The sequence below is a fragment of the Bos javanicus genome, chromosome 21, assembly GCF_032452875.1.
Source record: "Bos javanicus breed banteng chromosome 21, ARS-OSU_banteng_1.0, whole genome shotgun sequence".
Lineage (NCBI taxonomy): Eukaryota > Metazoa > Chordata > Mammalia > Artiodactyla > Bovidae > Bos > Bos javanicus.
The window spans coordinates 28,437,581-28,454,581 of NC_083888.1; positions in this window are offsets into that span (position 1 = coordinate 28,437,581).

The window sequence follows — 17,001 nt, forward strand, 5'->3', positions numbered from 1 at the left end:
GCACTTGAGTGCAGCTTGGTGAGATGCTGAGACAGAGAACCTGCTAAGCCACTCAGATCTAGATCCACAGGTGTCCTTCTGAACCATCCACATTTTACAACTGTGGAAGATTGACATGCCCTTTCTGCTGCTCTTCCTCCTTCCTCATGTTCCAGGTTTCCTTCCATTGTCATTTCCTTTCCATCTAAAGAACTTGCTGTAGCATTTTTTTGTTTTTACTAGAGCAGGTCTGCTAACAACAAGTTCCTTAGATTCTCTTCTTATGAGAATACCTTTATTTCACCTTTGTCCCTGAAACACAGTTTTGCTAAATATAGACTTCTTGGTGACAGCTTTTTTTTCTCTCAGCACTTGAAAAATGCTTCTTTCTGGAGTTCATGATTTTTAATGAAAAACATGCTGTCACAGTAATAGTTTTACTGTTCACACCAAGTAACACATCATTTGTTTCTGGTGGCTTTCAAGATTTTTCTTTGTGTTTCTTTTTCAGGGATTTGATTATGATGTATCCAGGCATGAGTTTGTTTCAGCTTATCCTGTTTAGGGTTTGCTTAACTTCTTGAATGTGTAAGTTTCTTTTTCAAATTTGCTAAGTTTTCAGTCATTATTTCTTTATTTTTTCGGCATTACACTCATTCTGTCCTGCTGGGTCTCTGATGACAAGAATATTAGATCATTTTGTTGTCCCACATATTGTTACTGAGGTTCTGTTCATTTTCAAAATCTATTCTCTCCCTGTTGAAATTGGATAATTTCTGTTTTTCTGTCTTCCGGCTCACGGATTCTTTCTAATGTCACCTCCACCTGCTGTTCAGCCCATTCAGCGAGTTTTACATTTTCTTTTTTTTTTTTTTCAGTTCTCAAGTTTTTATTGGGTTCTTCTTAAATCTTCATTTTCTTCACCAAATTTCTATTTTTTTCCTCTTTTCCCAGATTTAGTGTATGTGCCTTGGAACATTTTTATGATAGTGCCTGTAAAATTCTTGTCAGGTAATTACAGCATCTGTATCATCTTGGTGTTGGCTCTGCTACTAGCTTTTTCCCATTCGAGTTGAGATTTTCCGGATCTTACTATGATGAGTAATTGTAGGATGTGCCAGGACAAATTGAGTGTTAGTTTATGAGATCCCAGTTTCCATTTCAGGCTGCTTTTAGCAGGCACTCAACCAGCTGGGGTCAGAATGCGTGTTCTGGCACACCCCTGCGGGCTGTGGTGCAGAGGCCAGTGGGATCACAACGCTGTCCTGCTCAGCTGCATGCTCCCCAGAGGCCAGCATTTGACATGGAGTGCAGTTCTTCAGTCCTTTGATGTGCTCGTTCTGGCTCGTCATGTCCGGCTGTTTGGGGGTCTGCCCAGGACTCCATGCACAGATTTAATGTCCCTGTCTCGAGCTCTTTCCTGTCTGTCATCCTCAACCCTCCCCCCGATGGGGAGGGAGCGGGTGCTGCCTCCTTGTTCCTGTTTGCCGAGTGAGTGTGTCTGCCACAGTCTCCGCAATAGTACTGCCTGGTGATGGGGAGACAGAAATGGTAGCCGGGACCCCTCCATAGTTAGTGTGGGGTGAGATGTGAAGCGAGTCTATGCCTCTGCTCACATTAGTGTAGGCTAGAACAGTCGACAGGTCACCTCTGCCGGCAGGCAGGGGTTGTCACAGAGCTTTTCCCAGTCTCCACGGCCCTGCTCCAGTATGGGGAGACCCTTGTCAGCATAGGGCACCAAGGCTCTGCCTACTGTCCATCCCTCTGGCTGCAGTGTTGGGTGGGGTGGGGTGGAGTGGCTGTTTTGAGGTTTCCTCTGCAGTGAGTGGGTTCTATTCTGCAGGACTGCCCTTTGTCAAGGCTTTGGGGCAGAGAGAAGAGGCTCCCCTTAGAGGCTGTTGGCCTGTTCAGGGCATGCTGGCATTTTTTTTTCCTCTAGTTTTACTGAAATATAATAGACACAAAGCACTGTATAAGTTTAAGGTATATGGAATGATTGGACTTAAATCATGACTTGATTATTACAGTAAGTTTAGTGAATATGCATCATATCACACACACACATATATATATATATATATATATATATACACACACACATACAGAATTAAAGAAAAGGAAAAGTTTTTCCTTGTAGTTTATGACTCTTAGGATGTAATCTCTCAGCAGCTTTTATAGTTAACATGAGTGCACGGTGCTCAGTCGATCAGTCGTGTCCGACTCTTTGTGACCTCATGGACTGTAGCCCACCAGGCTTCTCTGTCCATGGGATTCTCCAGGGAAGAATGCTGGAGTGGGTAGCCATTCCCTTCTCCAGCGGATCTTCCTGACCCAGGGATCAAACCCAAGTCTCCTGTGACTCCTGCATTGCAAGCAGATTCTTTCCTGCTGAGTCACCAGGAAGCCCCATTTGTAACATAAGCAGTATGAATTATTTTCATCACATTGTACAGCTTTTCATCTCTCAGCAGTGTAACTATGATGTCTATAGGTGTATGTGGGCTTCTTTTTGTGGTGTTGTCTGTTTTTGGTATTTATTCTTTTTAGTGTTCTCTGAATTCTTGGATCTGTGGTTTAGTGTTTATTCTTATTTTTGGAAAATTCTTCTTTAAAAAAAATTTACTTCTTTGGCCACTCCAGGTCTCAGTTGTGGCACCCAGGGTCCTCGATCTTTGTTGTGGCATGCAGGATCTTTTAATTTCCGCACGCAAACTCTTAGTTGTGGGATCTAGTTCCCTGACCAGGGATTGAACCCAGGCCCCTGCATTGGGATCCCAGAGTCCTTAGACCACCAGGGAAGTCCCTGGAAAATTCTTGACTAAGATTATCTTCCTCAAATAGTTCTTCTCTTTCAATTCTCAGTTTTCTTCCGTCATTCCAAGTACATATATGTTAGACTGTCTGGTGGTTCCTATAGCCCTGGAGTGCTCTGACTCGCTTTTGCCACTTTATTATCCTTGTGTTTGAAGTCATATGATTTCCATTGACCCATCCTCAGGTTTGTTGAATTTCCAAAGCTATGTTCATTCTATTCATACTGGTCTGTCACAAGAATTTTCCATTTGTGACATCATATAGTTTATTCTTAGCATTTCTCTTTTACGCCTTCTCATAGTTTGCATCTCGCTGGTGAAATTTCCTACCTATTCATGCTTGTTGCCTCCTTTTCCACTAGATGCACCAACATATTTATTACAGTTATTTTAAAATTCCTGTTTGACAGTTTCAACTGTTTGGGCCAGCAAATCTATTTCCATTGATTGCTTTATCTCTAGATTGCTTTCTCTTAGTTCTTTTTGGAAATTATAATTTTTTTTTTAATTGTATGCCAAACATTGTGTATACAAGGATAGTACAGAAGACTGAGGTAAACTATATTTTCACCTGCTCATTAGCACGCCTCTTCTGTCTGGCGTTTAATGTGTGATGCTGAGTCCGTATAGTTAGGGGTTGAGCAGCATTTGGGCCTTACTGTTTCACTGCTGCTGTCTGTGTAGCTAAGGCATCTGCTCTTTCTGAATGTGGGTGCGTCTCCCTTGTGCTTACTGGGGTGGGGGTGCCAGGTGGTTCCATCAGTGATTCTGGTGTTCCCTTCACCTGCAGCTGCCCCTGCGTTTCTGTGCAGCCGAGGAGCTTCTTCTAGACTCTTGCCCCTGCGGCAGGGGTGGAGGGTTACTGTCTGGTCCTCAGCACAGGGCTTATGGTGACACGAGGGTTCCTGTGCTGACCTGCTCCTGAATCTCAGTGAGGGACTCCCCTCCCCTCCTTCCCGCACAGTGTACATCTGCCTTGTGTCTGTGTTTATTCCGGACAAGGATCCCCGCCCCCTTCCTCTGCCTGGTGTTGGTCTTGGGTCCCAGGCCCACATGGTTTCCCGTTTTTCCGCGGTAGTAGACCCTTTTACTCCTACAGCAGTGATGAGTCTTCCCCTTTTCTCCCCGAGGCAGATGGATTTTGCTTTTCTTTCTTCAGACGAGATGGATTTTCACCTGTGCCCATGGGTGGGAGGACCTGGGGCCCTTCCCTCAGCCCATAGGACGGATGATTCTGGGTAGGGGCATCATGCCAGTCCCCCCTGGCTCCTGCCTTGCTCTGTATTTCCCTCGAGAGCACGCTCACTAGGTTCCTCCTCAGCTGTTCCCAGTGTCCCCGCAGGCCCACGTTTGGCCTCTAAAGACCTTTCTTTCCTTTTAACTTTATTTTTTTCGAGACATGATCGACATAAAACAGTATTAGTTTCAGGCATAGAACATAATGATTCTATATATATATATAATGCAAACTTGCAAAATGATCACCATAGTACGTCTAGTTAACACCACCTATAGATACAATATTTTATCGTGGAATGAGAACTTTTTTTTTAAAGAGTGCTGTGTCTTTTTTTTTTTTAATTTCTTTTAATTGGAGGCTAATTACTTTTCAATATTGTGGTAGTTTTTGCCATACACTGACATAAATCAGCCACAGGTGTACATGTGTCCCCCCATGCCAAACTCCGCTCCTCCCTCCCTCCCCATCCCACCCCTCTGGGTTGTCCCAGTGCACTGGCTTTGAGTGCCCTGTTTCATGCATTGAACTTGGACTGGTCATCTATTTCACATATGGTAATATACATATTTTAATGCTGTTTTCTCAAATCATCCCACCCTTGCCTTCTCCCAGAGTCCAGAAGTCTCTTCTTTACATCTGTGTCTCTTTTGCTGTCTTGCATATAGGGTCGTCATTACCATTTTTCTAAATTCCATATATATGCATTAATATACTGTATTGGTGTTTTTATTTCTGACTTACTTCACTCTGTATAATAGGCTCCAGCTTCATCCATCTCATTAGAACTGACTCAAATGCATTCTTTTTTATAGCTGAATAATATTCCATTGTGTATATGTACCACAGCTTTCTTATCCATTTGTCTGCCAGTGGACATCTAGGTTGCTTCCATGTCCTGGCTATTGTAAACAGTGCTGCAGTGAACATTGGGATACATGTGTCTCTTTCAATTCTGGTTTCCTCGGTATGTATGCCCAGCAGTGGGATTGCTGGGTCGTATGGCAGTTCTGTTTCCAGTTTTGTAAGGAATCTCCACACTGTTCTTCATAGTGGCTGTACTAGTTTGAATTCCCACCAACAGTGTAAGAGGGTTCCCTTTTCTCCACATCCTCTCCAGCATTTATTGTTTGTAGATATAGCAGCCATTCTGACTGGAGTGAGATGATACCTCATTGTTGTTTTGATTTGCATTTCTTTGATAATGAGTGATGTTGAGCATCTTTTCATGTGTTTGTTAGCCATCTGTATGTCTTCTTTGGAGAAATGTCTGTTTAGTTCTTTGGCCCATTTTTTGATTGTGTCATTTATTTTATGGTATTGAGCTGCATGAGCTGCTTGTATGTTTTGGAGATTAATTCTTTGTCAGTTGTTTCAGTTGTTATTATTTTCTCCCATTCTGAAGGCTGCCTTTTCACCTTGCTTATAGTTTCCTTCACTGAAGGAATTTCCTTTGTTCGGGGCCAGAGTGAGGCACTCGGCCCCTGGCAAAGGTCATGAGGAAGGAGGCTCGACATACGCAAAGGCGGGATTCAGCCTCAGGAGTCCCCCTGGAAATCCTCGAGCATCTACCCCCATAACCAGAGCCTGCCTACTTTACTACTTTGTGCTCTCACCTACACCTCTGACTTTATGGGGGGCTGTCCCCCACCACCTCTTTCAGAGAAGGAGTTAACTTAGAGCTCCAGTTAATAAAAACTCCTGGGCGTGACAAGAGTGTTTCAACCTACAAACTCCTCTGAAGGTTCTCTAGCCTGCCTGACAGGCTTGTCCGGCCACATGTGATTGCTCACAGCCTCCCAACCGTGAGAGGCACGAGATGCTTTAAACCTTCTAAAAACAGGTTCCTTAGAAAAGTTAGAAAATCATTAGTATAAGTATAATGGGCTGATTAGAAATTGTATTGATGAAGGGTTTTTCATTTGTTGAGCCAATGTTTGTTGCTGAGTCTCCACATCCCCGCCCTTACACACATTAATGAATATATAGAAGAAATAAGTATTAACCTTTGATATAAATCACATTAGACCTTAGGCTAAGTAAATTCTTTCCTTAACTAAAACCCACTATACCCTCACTCTATAGGAATGTAACTTTATTTGGGTGGCGTCTGTTTTAAGAATAATCACCCCTGGAGAAATAAGTGTCCTGGTTGACTGACCGCTGTCACAAGGAGAGGGTCATAAATTGTCAGCAGGCCCCCTGGCCAGAAGATGATGTAACACCCCTAAGACCTCTGTATACATTTGTATGAAGCACCTGACTTTGATAAAAGTCAGGACTGCTGACCCTGCGTGACTTTTGCACAACATCTCAGTGTATAAAAGTAGACCATGGAAAATAAAGAATTGGGATCAGTTTCTCAAAGTACTGGTCTCCCCTTGTCGCTGTCTCTCTTACACTCTGGCTGAGTCTCCATCTGGAGTGCGGAACCCACCAAGCTTACTAATTTTGCCTGGGCCTCTAAGATCTGACCGGGGAGGCCTCAGTGTCTCCTCTCCTTCGGGAGAACGGAAGGACGCCTGCGGCCTACGTAAGTGGTGCAAACTTCTTGTCTTGAAGTTTTATTGGTCTCCCGCGTAAACCAAGCTACTCAGCCTCTTTTCTCCACTGAATTTTCCTACTGAGCTATCCTCATTCTATTACTCTTTACATCTTTAATTAATATCTAATTGAAGCTATTGTATCCTGACCCTCGCCGACGCCGTCCCCGCTTCGAACTCCCTGGATCAGCCGCAGCTGGACTCCCGCATTCCTTCATTTCTTAAAAGCAAAAGCTTTTAAGTTTAATTAGGTCCCATTTATTGGAGAAGGAAATGGCAACCCCCTCCAGTGTTTTTGCCTGGAGAATCCCAGGGACGGGGGAGCCTGGTGGGCTGCTGTCTATGGGTCGCACAGAGTCGGACATGACTGAAGTGACTTAGCAGCAGGTCCCATTTGTTTATTTTTTTCTTTTATTTCCATTACTGTGGGAGGTAGGTCACAGAGGATCTTGCTGTGATTTATGTCAGAGAGTGTTCTGCCTATGTTTTCCTCTAGAAGTTTTATAGTTTCTGGTCTTAAATTTAGATCTTTAATCCATTTTGAGTTTATTTTTATATATGGTGTTAGAAAGTGTTCTAGTTTCATTCTTTTACAAGTGGTTGACCAGTTTTCCCAGCATCACTTGTTAAAGAGATTGTTTTTTCTCCATTGGACATTTTTGTCTCCTTTTCAAAGATAAGGTGTCTGTAGGTGCGTGGATTCATCCCTGGGCTTTCTATTTTGTTCCATTGATCTATATTTCTTAAAGTCCTTTTAAAAATATGTATTTATTTATTTTTATTTATTTGATTGTGCTGGGTCTTAGTTGTGGCATATAAGATCTAGTTCCCTGACCAGGGATTGAACCTGGGCCCCCTGCACTGGGAGTCACTGGACCACCAGGGACCATCCCTCGGCCTCTTATGATTTGCTAACATGTTATCTGAGGTCTCCAGCCACCATTAGGGGCAGCCCCTTGTTTCTCCTGGCTTGACCCTAAAGGAACGAATTAAAGCCAGGTTTCTCCAGGAGGTTCTGGCCCTCCTTTGGAAATCTGCTTATTTGGTAGCTGTGGAGTCTCACACCTCTAATCAGTCAGATCACTTCAGTCGCTCAGTCATGTCCAACTCTTTGTGACCCCATGGACTGCAGCACTCCAGGCTTCCCTCTAATAGACCCAAGAAAAATGACAATTTGTTCAGACTATCCAGATTTTTCTCATTGTTCTTTGCAGCATTCTGCTTCCTATGTGGAAGCAGAAATTATGTTTTAAATAAAAATTACAAACTTACTTTCATTTATCTGCATTTATCAAGAACATTGCATGGATTTTTTTTTCCAATTATAAAATGACTTTCAAAGAGTTTCCCAGCCATATATAAAAGCTAAGAGCTGTGTATGATCTGCTTTTCTTCTTATTTTGTAACTTGGTGACCAAGGTTATTAAATGAACATCAAAGGTAAGATTTTTTTCCCTTTGAAAAAATTTGAGTCAACATATGATCAGAAAGTTAACTTTTTTCTTTGGAAGTTATTGAATTACAGGCAGACCTCATTTTATTGGGCTTTGCTTTAGTGCACTTTTTGTTGTTAAAAAATTGAAGGTTTTTGGCAACCCTGCATCATCAGATGATGGTGAGCATTTTTTAGCAATAAGGTATATTTAGTTAGGTGTGTACATTGTGTTTTCAGGCATAATGCTATTGCATACTTAAGAGACTACAGTAGTGAGAACATAAATTCTGTGTGCACTGGGAATCCAAAATATTCACATAACTCACCTTATTGTGATATTTGCTTGATTGCAATGGTCTGGAAACAAATCCAGGATGTCTCTTAGGTCATATCCCAGCATCTTTCTTTTAAGTTTATGTAAAGTTTCTGTAACCACTTAGGACAGTATCTCCTGTGGACTTCAGTGGGCCTTATGATCTGGTTTATTTTTCCTTTGTGTCAGGTCTTTTTATCTGGGATTGTTAGCTCTGCAGGGTGGACATAATGGCATGCATGGACCTGGGTTCCACATTCTGACATGGCTCCAGAGCCATCAGCATCGTGTCTTAGTTGTGGGTCTGACTTAGTTGTGGACCACAGTCCACTCACCAAGTCAGCAACAGGCTCCTCAGGACCTTAGGGACAGACACATAAACACAGCTCTTACTGGGGAGTGGGAAGATTCAGAAGAAAAGCATGTGAAGCTAGAAGAATGGAGCTAGAAGAATCACACTCCCTGACTTGAGACTATACTAAAAGCTACAGCTGTCAAAACAGTACAGTCCTGGGCACTGCCAGCCTCAGTGGAGCTGTTCCCTCAGGGACATCACCTTTTCACGTCTGTGCCCCAGCCCTGGATCACTACAATTAGTCTAGTTATCACTTGTCACTGAATAAACTTAACAACTTTTGCTTCTTCTGATGAGAACATTTAGAATTTGCTCTCTTGGTGGATGTCAAGTGTGCATGGCAATGTTATGCCTGTAGTTGCCATGACTTACTTATTTTATAAGTGGAAGTGTGTACCTCTTGACACCCTTCACCCATTTCCCCCGACACCTCCGCAACCCTTCTTTCCCTGTAGCAACTATTATGTTCTTTGTATCAATGACTTTTGTTTTGTCTGTTCGTTTTCTAAATTACACATATAAGTGAAATCATATAGTATTTTATTTTTCTGCCTACTTTTTTTACTTAGTGTGATTCCTTTGAGATCCATCCATGTTATTGCAAATGGCAAGATTTTTTTTTCTTTCTTTCTTTCTCCATTTTTCTGGCTAGGTAGTTTTCCATTCACTTTGCTGACAAAGGTCTTTATAGTCAAAGCTGTGGTTTTTCCAGTAGTCATATATGGATATGAGACATCTTTATGGCCCATAAAGACAGCTGAGTGCCAAAGAATTGATACTTTCAAACTGTGGTGCTGGAGAAGACTCTTGAGAGTCCCTTGGGCTGCAAGGAGATCAAACCAGTCTATCCTAAAGGAAATCAACCCTGAATATTCATTGGAAGGACTGATGCTGAAGCTGAAGCTTCAGTACTTTGGCCACCTGATGCAAAGAGCTGACTCACTGGAAAAGACCCTGATGCTGGGAAAGACTGAGGGCAAAAGGAGAAGGGGATGACAGAGGATGAGATGGTTGGATGGTATCAGTGACTCAGTGGACATGAGTTTGAGCAAACTCAGGGAGATAGTGAAGGACAGGGAAGCCTGGCATGCTGCAGTTGATGGAGTTGAAAAGAGTTGAACACGACTTAGCAGCTGAACAACAACGGCATTTATTCCATTACATATATATACCACATCTTTATTCATTCATCCATCAATGAATAGTTAGATTTCCATATCTTGGTTATTATAAAAAATGCTGCAATAAACGTAAGGGTGAATGTATCTTTTTGAACTAGTATTTTCATTTTCTTTAGATAAATACCTAGTAGTGGGATTTCTGGATTATATAGTAGTTCTGTTTTTAATAATTTGAGAAACCTCCAAACTGTTTTCCATAGTGGCTGTACCAATTTACATTCCCACCAACGGTGCACAAGGGTTCCCTTTTATCCATATCCTCACCAGCACCTGTTATTTCTTGTCTTTTGGATGATAGCCATTCTGACAGTTGGTGATACTGATTGTGATTTTAATATGCGTTTCCCTATTGATTAATGATGTTGAGCACCTTTTCATGTGCCTGTTGCCATCTGTATGTCTTCTCTTGAAAAATATCTATTCAGATCCTCTGGGGAGCCTGGTGGGCTGCTGTCTATGGGGTCACACAGAGTCGGACACGACTGAAGTGACTTAGCAGTAGCAGCAGCAGCCCATTTTTAAAATGGATTGTTTGCTTTTTGGCTATTGAAATGTTGCAATTGATTTCTAGTTTCATACCATTACTTGATATGATTTCAGTGTTCTTAAATATATTTAGATTTGTTTTGTGGCCTAACATAAAATCTATCCTGAAGAATGTTCCATATGTACTTAAGAAGAATATATATTCTACTGTTTTGGGATGAAATATTCTATGTTTATCTGTTAAGTCCATTTGGTCTACTGTGTCATTTAAGACCAGTGTTTCCTTGTCTGGATGATATACCATTGTTATAAGTGGGGAGTATTAAAGTCTCTTACTATTATTGTGTTACTGTCAGTTTCTCTCTTTAGTTCTGTTCATATTTGCTCTATATTTAGGTGCTCCTCTGTTGAGTGCATAAACATTTACAAATTTTGTATCATCTTATTGGATTGAACACTGTATCATTATATAATACCTTTATTTGTCTTTTAGTAAAGTCTTTGTTTTAAAGTGTATTTTGTCAGGTATAAGTATATTTATGTATTTATAAATATATATATTTATTTATCATTCTATTTCAAATTGGTAGCAACTTAAATTTGAACATGTTATAAAACCCCTCTACATTTTATCAGTATGTTTTTGATGTCACATTTTACATTTTTTTATTTTGTGTATTCCTTAACTAATTGTGTGGTTATGATAATTTTTACTACTTTGTCTTTTTACCATCCTGCTAGCTTTGTAAGTGATCAATTCACTGCCTTTTCTCTATACTGAATATTTACCTTTACTAGTGATATTTATGCTTTCAAGTTTTTGTTACTATTCAGTGCTCCTTTTTTAAGATTAAAAAAGTCCCTTTATCATTTCTTGTAGGGCTGGTTTAGGTGATGAACTTCCTTAGATTTTGCTTGTTTGGAAATTGTTTCTTTCTCTTAATTCCAAGTAATAACCCTTGCTGGGTGAAATCTTCTTAGTTGGAAGTTTCAACAGTTTAAATGTATCATGCTCTCCCTCTGGCCTGCAAAGTTTCTGCTGAAACATATGCAGATAGTCTTATTCAGTTCCCCTTGTATGTAGCAAGTTGTTTTCCCGTTTAACTTTTGATGTTTTAATTGTGTGTCCTAGTGTGGATCTCTTTGGTTTCATCTTCTCTAGAACTCTCTGGGTTCCTGGACCTGGATGTCTGTTTCCTTTCTTTCTAAGACAGAAGAGTTTTCAGCCATTATTTCTTAAAATAAGTTTTCTGTTCCTTTCTCCTTCCCTTCTTCAGGACCCCTGTAATGTGAATATTAGTGTGTTTGATGTTGTCCTATAGGTTCCTTAAGCTGTCTTCCCTTTTAAAAAGTTTTCTCTTTGCTTCTCTGGGTGAGTTCCACTACCCTGTCTGCTCACAGATCCTTTCTTTGCTTCATCTAGTCTGCTTTTGAACCCCTTGAGGGTACTTTTCAGGTAAGTAGTTGTGTTCTTCAGTGTTGTGACTTCTGCTTGGTAGTTTCTTACATTCCCTGTCTCTGTTGAAGTTCTCACTGTGATCATCCATTGTTTTCCTAAGTTTGGTGAGAATGTTTATGACCATGGCTTTGAATCTTTATCAAGTAAATTATTTATCTCTGTTTCATTAAAGTTTTTCCCTGAGGTTTTGTCTTGCTGTTTTATTTGGGACATATTCCTCTGTTTGCTCATTTTGCTTGAATCTCAGTGTTTATGTGTTCACTGGAGCAGCCACTCTGTCCCAGTCTTGAAGGACTGGCCTCTGTAGGAGATGAACAGCTCAGTCTGTAAAGAATCTGCCTACAATGCAGGAGACTCCAGTTCAATTCCTGTGTTGTGAAGATCCCCTGGAGAAGGAAATAGCAATAGTCTTGCCTGGAGAATCCAATGGACAGAGGAGCCTGGCAGGCTATGGTCCATGGGGTAGCAAGAGTCAGACATGCGTTAGTGACTTAACCGCCACCACAGCAGCCTGATCCATCCATGACAGGTTCCAGTCACTGGGGGAGTGCTGAGACCTGCCCGCATTCCAGAGAGAAGGATCTTGGTCAGCACCAGGTTTCAGGCTGACTGGAAGCCAGACTCCCAGGCTGTGGTTTTTTTTTTTTTTTCTGTTTATTTATTTTGCTTTACAATATTGTATTGGTTTTGCCATACATTGACTTGAATCCACCATGGGTGTACATGTGTTCCCCATCCTGAACCCCCCTCCCACCTCCCTCCCCATTCCGTCCCTCTGGGTCATCCCAGTGCACCAGCCCCGAGCACCCTGTATCATGCATCGAACCTGGACTGGTGATTTGTTTCACATATAATATACATGTTTCAATGCCATTCTCCCAAATTATCCCACCCTCTCCCTCTCCCACAGAGTCCAAGACTGTTCTATACATCTGTGTCTCTTTTGCTGTCTTGCATACAGCGTTATCGTTACCATCTTTCTAAATTCCATATATATGCGTTAGTATACTGTATTGGTATTTTTCTTTCTGGCTTACTTCACTCTGTATAATAGGCTCCAGTTTCATCCACCTCATTAGAACTGATTCAAATGTATTCTTTTTAATGGATGAGTAATATTCCATTATGTATATGTACCACAGCTTTCTTATCCATTCGTCTGCTGATGGACATCTAGGTTGCTTCCATGTCCTGGCTATTATAAATAGTGCTTCAATGAACATAGGGGTACACATGTCTCTTTCAGTTTGGTTTCCTCGGTGTGTATGCCCAGCAGTGGGATTGCTAGGTCGTATGGCAAACTATTTCCAGTTTTTTAAGGAATGCACATGTGTACAGTCCTATGGGACAGCAGCTGTAAACCCGTAAACCTGCTGGCCTGAAGACCAGGTGATCTGGAGCTGTCCTCTGGGTGACAGTGCAAAAACTGGGGCTCCAGCCAAGTGAGCGTTGGGCAGCACCCCACACCCCTACAAGGCCTGCACTTGCCCAGCTACAAGGCTGAAGAAAGAGCTGGAGCCAGCAAAAGAGACATCAGTGGTTTAATGGACCAGGGAGTGTACATGTCTGAAGTGGGTCCTGGAGTGACACGACAAGCCAGCATGGTGTGGCGTTAGTCTTCACTCCAGGGAGGAGGTAGTGTTGTCAATTATAGAGGAAACCATGTTGTTAGGTTGGCTCATTAGTTACTGGTGAAACCAGAGCATGAAGATGGGGCCCCCGCCTGTTTGGGACCCTGCCTTCAGGCTGAGGTTCCAGAACAAGTGCACAGGCTTTTTCCGCAGGAAGATGGGGTATGTCTTAGTCTGCCATCCATATGCTGCTCTGGGGAGGAAGCCTGCAGTGAAGCATCTCCCTGATTTTTACAGTCCCACGGGACCCAGGGGCGCAAGTGCCCTGCTACCAGAGACAGACAGTCTGGAGTCACCTGTGTTGTCTGTGCGTGGCTGCCAGCTTTAGTGGGGCAGCTGGAAGGTCCAGGGCTGGGTGTTTGGCTCTTTTTCAGAGGACGCTGTCCCACTTCTGGCTGTGCCTCTGGGAGGAGGTGGGTTCAGGATCTTCCTGTGCTGTCTTTGTGGGCCTCCTTGTGGTCTTTGTATATGAAATAATTGTTACTGTTGTCTATCCTCAGGACACCTTTCCCCATACTGGATTACAAAAGTAGTGTTCCTAACAAATAGTTTACATTTCATCTACTAGAGGATTATGTTTTGAAATAGTAGTTACCCTTTCTTTCTTTTTTGATCCTGTTGATACATACAAATTTAGAAACTAAACATCTTAATTTACATTCTGTGACTATGTGGGTGAGGGAAGAAGAAACTGTTCGGCATATACTATATTTTTAGGTTGTTAAACTCCCCTTCTCTTTTTTGCTAATGTGATGAGACTTACCCAGAGACTCAGAATTCCTGAGGCAGCAGCAGGGGATTGTCCCTCACAGGGCCCCAGGGTCAGCCTTGGTACTGCTTCCTATGAACAAGCCAGTTAAGGGGGTCAGGGCCCCTCCCTTCTCAGGAGACTCAGTCCCAGAACTGTTCAGGGCACCTGTGAGCAGAGCCTTCCTTACACTCTCCTTTTGGTGTTTAGACACAAGACTCCCAGGGAGTCCTGGGCCTGGTGTTTATTACCTGTCTGCACCTGGAGCCTCGAGGATCCTTGTCCTGCAGCAGGTGTAGTGGACATTGGTCACTGTGGATGCCCACAGTCTTTTCGGCACCTCCTGGCACTCTCACCATCCCCTGCATCGTGAATCCTACCTTCCACACTGACTTTCTCTCCCATAAGACACCACATGCGTGTGACTGAGGCAAGGAGGTGCCTGGGTGAAGTGTGTCTGGGGCAGGGTAAGGCAGTGGAGGTGCCTCCTCCCCAGGGCTGTTGGGGCAGGGCAGCGTTGCGTCGGCAAGTCCAGTTCTCAGGTTCTGGGAGCTCAGCCAGAGCAGAATTCTTCACTTTTCTTGAAGAATCTGTGAGACTTAGATCCACGAGTAAGCCCTGGCCCACCTGAGCCAAATATCATGGTTCTGTGGGAGTTCATGAATCAGAAGCATGACTCATTTATCTAATTGTGAGTCCCCTTTATGAAGAAGAACATAGAATTATGTGAACAAAACTAAGTACTCAGTTTGAAAATTTAATGAGAAAAAAAGAAGAAATACAAGAAAATACAAAATTTAAACCTCAAACATATTCTGAAAAATAACAATTAAAAAAAATGATTTTATATCCTAGAATACCTCTGGGCTTCCCTGGTGGCTCAGATGGTAAAGAACCTGCCTACCAATGCAGCAGATATAAGAGACTGGGTTCAATCCCTGGGTCAGGAAGAACCCCTGGAAGAAGAAATGGCAACCCACTCCAGTATTCTTGCCTGGGAAATTCCCTAGACAGAGGAGCCTGGCACGCCACAGTCCATGGGGTCACAAAGAGTTGTACACGACTGAGCAACTAACACTTTCACTTTCAACATACCTCTAGGATTCTTCTTTATTATAAATGTTTTTTACAGTAGCTTTGCAATGGCATTTTCTTAAAGAGAATTGAAAGATAAATGAAGCTTTCCTTTAGCACTGTTGATTAAAATTTTATTTTCTTATTGAGAATTTAGAAAAGTTATTTTTCAACTTTACAGCTTGTCATTAATGAAATCTCATGTAAAATTCTGGGTTATTTCCAATTTGAGAAAATCTTTATCAAGTACCTGTCATGTGAGCTGTGAGATTACAAGGCATTTCAAGTTTTATTGTGCCGTGGATAATCTGAAGTATTCTTTCGATTGATGACATTTGTTATTCAATTAGTATTTTCTTGTCACTTGTCAGGTGAGTTGACACAGTGGGCAGTAAGCAAATTTTTGGAAGACATTACTATACCAGATGACTTCCAATAACTTAATTATACATGGAAGTCATGAGGAATCACATAAATATTTATTACAGGACTCAATGTATCCCCAGCTCACTTTCTCTTCAGATCTGTAGCTACCCCAAAATGTCTACAGCCACTGCCAAACCACCCAGGAATGGAGGGAAAATCAGAGTGGAAAAAGAAACTGCTCAAAGCAATTCCAATTAAAATCCCTTAGTCTTGAAAATTTTATAAAATGTGAAACCATGTGACCATGGCTATGATCCCTTCTATGGACTCAGAAGGACCCATGCTAGTGGGGATCCTGATATGCAGGGTGACTGACATTGCTTCAGTCTAGAATAATAATAATCAGATCAGATCAGATCAGTCACTCAGTCGTGTCCAACTCTTTGCGACCCCATGAATCGCAGCACGCCAGGCCTCCCTGTCCATCACCAACTCCCGGAGTTCACCCAGACTCACGTCCATCGAGTCAGTGATGCCATCCAGCCATCTCATCCTCTGTCGTCCCCTTCTCCTCTTGCCCCCAATCCCTCCCAGCATCAGAGTCTTTTCCAGTGAGTCAACTCTTCGCATGAGGTGGCCAAAGTACTGGAGTTTCAGCTTTAGCATCATTCCTTCCAAAGAAATCCCAGGGCTGATCTCCTTCAGAATGGACTGCTTGGATCTCCTTGCAGTCCAAAGGACTCTCAAGAGTCTTCTCCAACACCACAGTTCTAAAGCATCAATTCTTCGGCGCTCAGCCTTCTTCACAGTCCAACTCTCACATCCATACATGACCACAGGAAAAACCATAGCCTTGACTAGACAGACCTTTGTTGGCAAAGTAATGTCTCTGCTTTTCAATATGCTATCTAGATTGTCATAACTTTCCTTCCAAGGAGTAAGCGTCTTTTAATTTCATGGCTGCAGTCATCATCTGTAGTGATTTTGGAACCCAGAAAAATAAAGTCTGACACTGTTTCCACTGTTTCCCCATCTATTTCCCATGAAGTGATGGGACCGGATGCCATGATCTTCGTTTTCTGAATGTTGACTTTAAGCCAGCTTTTTCACTCTCCACTTTCACTTTCATCAAGAGGCTTTTTAGTTCCTCTTCACTTTCTGCCATAAGGGTGGTGTCATCTGCATATCTGAGGTGTCATATGCATATCTGCATATCTGACAATCTTGATTCCAGCTTGTGTTTCTTCCAGTCCAGCGTTTCTCATGATGTACTCTGCATATAAGTTAAATAAACAGGATGACAATATACAGCCTTGACGAACTCCTTTTCCTATTTGGAACCAGTCTGTTGTTCCATGTCCAGTTCTAACTGTTGCTTCCT